The sequence below is a fragment of the Manis pentadactyla genome, chromosome 5, assembly GCF_030020395.1.
Source record: "Manis pentadactyla isolate mManPen7 chromosome 5, mManPen7.hap1, whole genome shotgun sequence".
Taxonomy (NCBI): domain Eukaryota; kingdom Metazoa; phylum Chordata; class Mammalia; order Pholidota; family Manidae; genus Manis; species Manis pentadactyla.
This window is the reverse complement of record NC_080023.1, coordinates 173390501-173397929: the sequence shown is the minus strand read 5'-3', so window position 1 is coordinate 173397929 and position 7429 is coordinate 173390501.

The following is a 7429-nucleotide window of genomic DNA, read 5'->3' as shown; positions in this document are numbered from 1 at the left end:
TGCTGTCTTTGTTGTATGTGAATGATGGCTCTAAAAAAATGTCTGTAGAAGATTGGAGTCTGATGAGAATTAGGCTTGGGGTGGATTAATGATTGTGCATTGAGTCCCCTATACAGAATTTTATTGTTGTTAACAACCATTTGATCAATAAATATGAGAGATGCCCTCTCAAAAAAACAAACAAACAAATAAAAAAAACAAAAATGTCTTCGTTGGTGAGGATGTAGGGAGATTGGAACCCCTCTGCCCTGTTGGCAGAAATGTAAAACAGTGTAGCTGATATGGAAAACAGTAGGTTGGCTCTTCAAAGAATTTAAAATGGAAGCACCTATGCACCAGCAATTTGGCTTTACACCCAAAAGATTGAAAGCAGGGTCCTGAAGAGATATTTGTACGCTCATGTTCACAGCAGCTATTCAACAGCCAAAAATATTCAAAAACCCACATGTGCATCGATGGACAAATGGATAAACAAAATATGGTGTATACATACAGTGGAATATAATTCAGCCTTAAAAAGGAAAGAAATTCTGACACGTGACACAACATGGATGAATACTGAGGACACTATGAAAGTGAAATAAGGCAGACACGGAAGGACAAATAGATTTTATTCCTCTTATATGAGGTACTTAGAATAGTAAAATTCATAGACACAGAAAGAATGGTGGTTAGCAGGGGGGAAGGAATGAGGAGCTGGTTTTTAATGGGGACAGAGTTTGATTTTTGCAAGATGAAGAGACTTCTGGAGATCAGTTGCTTAACAATGAATATACTGAACACTGCTGAAGTGTATACCTAAAAACAGTTAAATTTAAGGGAAGGTTTATATTGCATATTCTATCACAATTAAAATGTTTTAGTTTAAAAAGAACATAATATAAAGAACATGTTTGAAAATGCAAGCCCAGTTGGTATCTAAACACCATTGAAAACTCATAGTCTTATAGGTAATTTGCAGTGCTTTTCATGTGTCACAGCTGTCTGGGCAATGATAATAGTCCCCACAGGAGGGCAGCCGTTTCTCTCTTTTCGGACATCGGGACAGACTCGTCCGACTCTTGGGGACAGAATTACGCAAGTTACAACCAAGTCTTGGCAGTTAGTGTGATCCGTTTTGTGCCATACAGAAAGATTAATAATAAGTGGTTTGTCTTAGATGGGAGGATTTTTTGCGCTTGAGGTTGCTAAGTAAGAAAGGGGCCTTTATAAAACCTGGACGGAAGGACACTTTGGACGGCTCTGAGGTCCAGAGAGCCTGGGACTGAGCTACCTTGGAAGGCTGTGGCTTAAAATGTACGCAAAACTTTGAGATCCATCAGGAAATCATTCTGGAATGTACACCTCTTGCACAATTTAACGTCTCTGTTTGGGGGGAAGGTGTTTAAATTACAACATTGTTTGACAACAGTTTGACTATATAAAGGATGCTTTTTAAACAAGCCTCAGATTTGACGGATGCCTCTATTGTTCAAGCTCAGTCACCGAAAGGGTTGGTTGGATACTACGAGGGGGTGGGGGTCAGTTCTGATGACACCGAAGCAGTTTCTATCATAACGTTGAACAGCCTACTTTCACAGAAAGCAAGAATTTCTTATGTCCCAGGTATTATTTCCAGTATTTGAAAACCATTGATAACCTTACTGAGTAGCCCCTGTGAATGTATTCATGGCAATCAGTCATTAATGGGCAGTGTTATTAAACTTGTTCAGCTAAAGCCTTAGGACATTGGGCTTATCTATTCGAGGATTTCTTCGTTTGTCCATCCTTTTATTGCAGGTTATTTTTAATTGAGTGTATCAGATAAAATGCAGATTTTAAGTGGCAGCCTGTTTCAGTAGCTTTTGTATCATTTCCAAGGCACAGCTATGAGAATGACCCTCATTTCTGTAAATCACTGTCTTTTATAGTATGCACAATTTAGGATTTCAAAAGACATATACACTTATTTTTCTGAGCAGTTGCAGAGAGAGTACTAACACAGGACACTCACCGTGCTTGTTGAGACAAAAAAAAAAAATGGCAGTTTAAAAAACCCTTAATGTGAGCCACAGTGGCTGGAAGCCGGCCACAGGCCATATAGTACCACAGATACCTCTCGTGGTGACAGATCCCTCTTAGGAACAACCAGTTGGAAGGCACATGGCTGTTGTTTCCTGTTAATGAAATACGGCAGCTTATATATGGGTCCAAAGGTCGCTGATTAAAAGACTCATCCTGGTAATTATTATAATTACATCCCAAGGTCTGAACTATCAGAATCAAGAAAGTAATAGCAGAAAATAGCTGCTAGACAATGAACTGCTTGACTTTAAACCAATCAGCACCAGTCACTACACTGAGAACAAGAGCTGTGTTTAACCTTTTCCAAGGTAGCCTTTTCACTAACAGGGCATTTGGAAACTTTGAACATGCTCTTGGTGGTGGTGAGAAGCTCAAGTATTTCAAAACCTGAGAACCACTTTCCCCTGGCTAAAGGAGAGTAACGTGATGGCAGCATTGCAATTACCTGTGAGCATTGACAGAACGATTTTTAAAGGGACTCTAGGATTTTTCTATTACATAAAAACAGCCATTTTGTCAGCTAAATAATTTGTCTTCCGCAGAAAATAAAAGTTGCATTACAGAGGCACGCCCAGGTTTGCTGCTGGAATAGAAGGATTTAAATACCGCTGCCTCCTGGGAGTGCAAAAATCGATTTTAAATGGACTCTAGGAACAAATTTGCTTGTTCTGTCCAACCACAGAGTATCATTAACTAGCCTGCACTCCGATGCCAACTCCCTCAAAAGCAGAAAGCTAATATTTGAAAGTAGGAGCCTTCGGGAGGAAGTGGAGGAAGTCGGACTTCGTCAGTGGATGTGCCAAACTCAGCACTGGGATCATGGGTACGTGGAGCCCAGGATGGGCACTGGAGACCTCAGGCTGAGCCCGGCTGATTTTAAAGCTGACGGACTGGTCTCCTCTGGAAGTGGCCATGGTTCCTGACCTCAGTCTCTCTCAGTTTCCTGAGCCTGGATTTTAGAACATGATCCCAGAGGTGTTGACGGGCACTACCTGACACATGCACACACGTTCATGTGGTCACTGAACAGTCGATGCCCCCAGAAGCACCAAAACTAAATAAATGCAAATGAGGTTTGAAGAAACGGAGGAGGGCGGAAGCCCTCACCTCTTTGGGTTGCAGCCTGGAGGCGGAGGGCGGACGGGGCAGGATGTCACTGGGATGTCGTCAGGGGCAGGACAGAGTTGCTGGAGCTCCTGTCAGGTAGTGTGGACGGAGGGGCGGCCCAGTCTGTGACCGGAGCCAGTGGACGGCATGTCCACGTGTGTCTCCCCACAACCACCAGTCCTCTGGCAGTGCCTCCTGTTCGAGGGCTTAAGACCCTGTCACCTGGGTGTGCACTTGCGGCTGCAGCGGCCACCTGGTCACTCCGTCCGCCTTGTCCGGCACGGTCCCTCTTTCTGCAGTGTGGCTCTGTACATCTTGCCACAACACACCTGACCTTCACCTGAGCCCACCATCATGCAGGGAAATTCCAGTGCCTTTGAGACGCTTAACAACGCTGGTTCAGAAATCTCTCTGAGTGTTGGGATATTTAGGGAATTGGTGAAAAATAAAGAGTCCTGGGATGGATCCCCTGCCCCCACCAGGCTTAAGAGATTAAAATCTTGGGGGGTTGTACCCAAGAATCAGCATTTTCCATGGCCAGATTGGTTGCAAAGCCCGCTCTGAGGGCCACCTGCTCTCCAGGCTGGTTTCACAAATGTCGGGAAAACTGAAGAGGTTTTCTGCAGCCAGGCCCTAAGCATTTTATTCTGGGTGGTTCTACCCAAAAAAAGTGATTCAGCATCTCTCTGCTGGCCTGTCAGCTGGCTTTTGTTCCACAGGGAATGGAAGCAGGCAGGGCCTCTGGAAGTGACATATGATGCGTGTTAGAATTTGCTGGGCCTGCTCCATGGTCGACACCTAGATGGTGTGCTCAGGTGACCTGGAGCGAATGTGACAGCTGTTTTGCAGTGACAGAGCATGACCCATGGGAGGGGGAGGCGTAGAGAGGCCTGGAGAAGATTCAGGATCTGCCGATGGCGTAGAACTAACAATTCCAGGCCGATGGCAGGTATGTCATACAGAGCAGGAACAGGACTAATTCACCATTTGAAAATGCATATGTCTGACTTTGCAGACCTGTTTGGTTCTGGCTAAGAGTAATGTTCCACTTAGGTAACACAGACCCATCTCAGAATAAGAACAACTGCTTCTTTAACATAGTTCTTACCATTTATTTTGGCAAGTAGGATGATCTCAGCACGGATGGATGGCAGTGTACTTTTTTCTTTAATTTTGTTTTAAAATTTTTTTTAATTTAAGTTTTTTAAATTTTGAATTAAAATTAAAATTGTTTCCAAAAAAAACTCCTCAAAGAATCAGAAATTAGTCATGGAAAGGTGGGTCCTTCACATGTTCACCAAGTGTGAATTCGTTTCCTAATCACAACTTTTTTACCTAAATGAAACGAACACCAGAATTTTTCTTAGTGCTGTTTTCCAACAATGAATCTTATTTTTGGTATATTTCTAATTTTTTGAGGTGAAAACTGCATACAGTAAGATTCCCCCTTTTGAGTGTACAGTTCTCTGGGTTTTGACAAGTGCGTGGTCATATAACCACCACCACCACAATCCAGAGCCCCTCCGTCACCCCCCACATCCCACTGGGCTCCTCTGCAGCCAGCCACTGCCCTACCAGCCCCCCTAGCAACCACAGGTCTCTTCACCTCCCTGCAGTTGTCATTTACAGAAATTCATATAGAACTGTGTCACTACATATTTGTTCTGGCTTCTTTCATTCAATATAATGACTTTGAGACCCAGCCCTGCTATTTGGTGAATCACTTATTCCTCTGTTCTTACTGCTGAGTAATATTCCATTGAATGGGTATTTCCCCAACTTGCTTCTCCATTCGCCAGTTCAAGGACATATGTTTCTTCCCAGTTTGGAAGGATTATGAACAAATCCATAATAAACATTTGCATATAAGCTTTGTGCAAAAACATGTATATTCATTACTCTTGAGATGAGGTTTTTAGGTCATAAGGTAGATGGATGTTTAACTTTATAAGAAACTGCAAACTCTTCCCCAAAGTGGATGTCCCAGTCTGCACTCCCACCAGCCAGGAATGAGCACCCCCAGGGCCCCAGAATCCCACCATCACCTTAGTATTATTGGAGTTTGTTTTATTTTGTTTTTAAGCCATCCTAGTAGGTATATAGTGATAGGTCATTGTGGTTTTAATTTGCATTCCACTTATAACTAGTGATTTTGAAAATCTTTCCACGGGTTTATTTGCCATCTACATGTTTCCTTTGGTGAAATGTCTGGTCAAATCTTCTAACCACTTTTTGTGTTGGGTTGTTGGAGAGTTATTTATAGATTCTGGACACAGTTCTTAATGAGACACATGTTTTGCTAATATTTTCTCCCAGTCTGTGTCTTGTCTTTTCATTTTCTTAACAGTGTTTTTCAAAGAGCAGATTTTTTAAGACATTTTGGCAAAGTCAATTTATTCTCTTTTTCTTTGACACATGATTCTTTTCATGTCATATTAAGAAATCCTTGCTTAACTCAAGGTTACAAAGGTTTTTTTCCTAGGTTAATTTCTACAGGTTTTATAAATTTATGCTTTGCATTTAGGTCTGTGATCCACTTTGGGTGAAATTTTGTTTATGATGCAAGGTGCAGATCAAGGTTCTTTTCTTCACATGTGGATGACCAATTGTTCTGGTGTCATTTATTGAAAAAACTATCCTTTGTCCATTGAAATTCCCTCTGCATCTGTATTGAAAGTAAATTGGCCATACATGTGGGGATCTATTTCTGGACTCCAATTTGTTTGACCAATCCAGTCTTTCATCAGGACCGCACTGCCTTGATTACTGTAGCTTTATAGTAAACACTGAAGTCAGAAAACATGAGTCCTCCAACATTGTTCTTTTCTAAAATTGTTTTGGTTATTTCAGAACTTTTGCCTTTCCACATAAGTATTCAAATGCACTTGTTGATTTGTACAAGAAAATGCTGGGATTTTTTTTGAGGGGGGAGGGGGGTGAATTTATAGATCAGTTTGGGAAATATTTAACATTTAATAATACTGTCTTCCAATCCATGAACACAGTATATCTTCCCATTTATTTAGATCTTGTTTGATTTCATTCATCATTGTTTTGTAGTTTTCAGCGTAACAGATCTTGTACAGACGTTGGATTTATACCTCTTTTTCATGGTTTTTGTTTGTGTGTTTTGATACTATCATAAATTATATGGCTTTAAAAATGTTGACTTCCTATTGCTCATTGCCAGTATAGAGAAATACAGTTGAGTTGTGTATATTGACCTTGTATCCTGCAACCTTGCTAAACTCACTGATCTGTTCTGGTAGTTTTGTAGATTCCTTGGTGTTTTCTACATAGATAGTCATGCTATCTGCAAACAGAGACAATTTTATTTTTCCCTCTCCAACCTGTCTCTGTTTTTATTTTCTTGCCATATTGTACCAGTTAGGACCTCCAGTATGATGTTGAATAGGAGTGGTAAGAATGGACGCATTCTTGCCTTGTTGCCAACCTAGGGGAAGTGCATTGAGTTTTTTGCCATTAAGTATGATATTAGCTATAGGCTTTTTGTAGACGCCCTTTATCAGGTTGAGGACATTACTATTACCAGTCTGCTGAGAATTCATCATGAATGGATGTTGAATTTGGTCAAATGCTTTTCCTGTATTAAGATGATTAAATGCTTTTTCTGTATCTGCAAATAGATGAATTACATTGACTAATTTTCTAATGTTAAACCAGCCTTGCATTCCAGGATAAACTTCACCTGATTGTGATGTATTATCCTTTTTATATTTTGCTGGATTTTATTTGATAATATTTTGTGGAGGATTCTTTCATTTGTGTTCACAAGCATATTTCACAAGTTCACAAATCTATCATTTTCTTTTCTTGTAATAGTTTTGGTATTACTGCAATGCTATTCTCATAAAAATGAGCTGAGACGTGCCTCCAACCTCTGTTTTCTAGACGAGTATGTGTAGAATTAGGATTATTTCTTCCTTGAATAGTAGTATTTACCAGTGAAGACAACTGGTCTGGAGTGTTTTTGTTGTTCTTAGGAAGTTTTAACTATGAATTTCATTTCTTAATAACTACAGGCTTATTCAGATTATCTATTCTTTCTTGAGTGGACTTTGATAGTTCATGTCTTTAAGTCATTTGTCCATTTCATCTAAGTTACTGAATTTTAGGGCATAAAGTCATTCACAAAATTCCTTTTATTATCCTTTTCATGTCCGTAGAGTCTATAACAATTTCCTTCTTTTCTTCTTTAAACTGCTCATTTTTGTCTTCTCTCTTTTTGTTCTGGTCA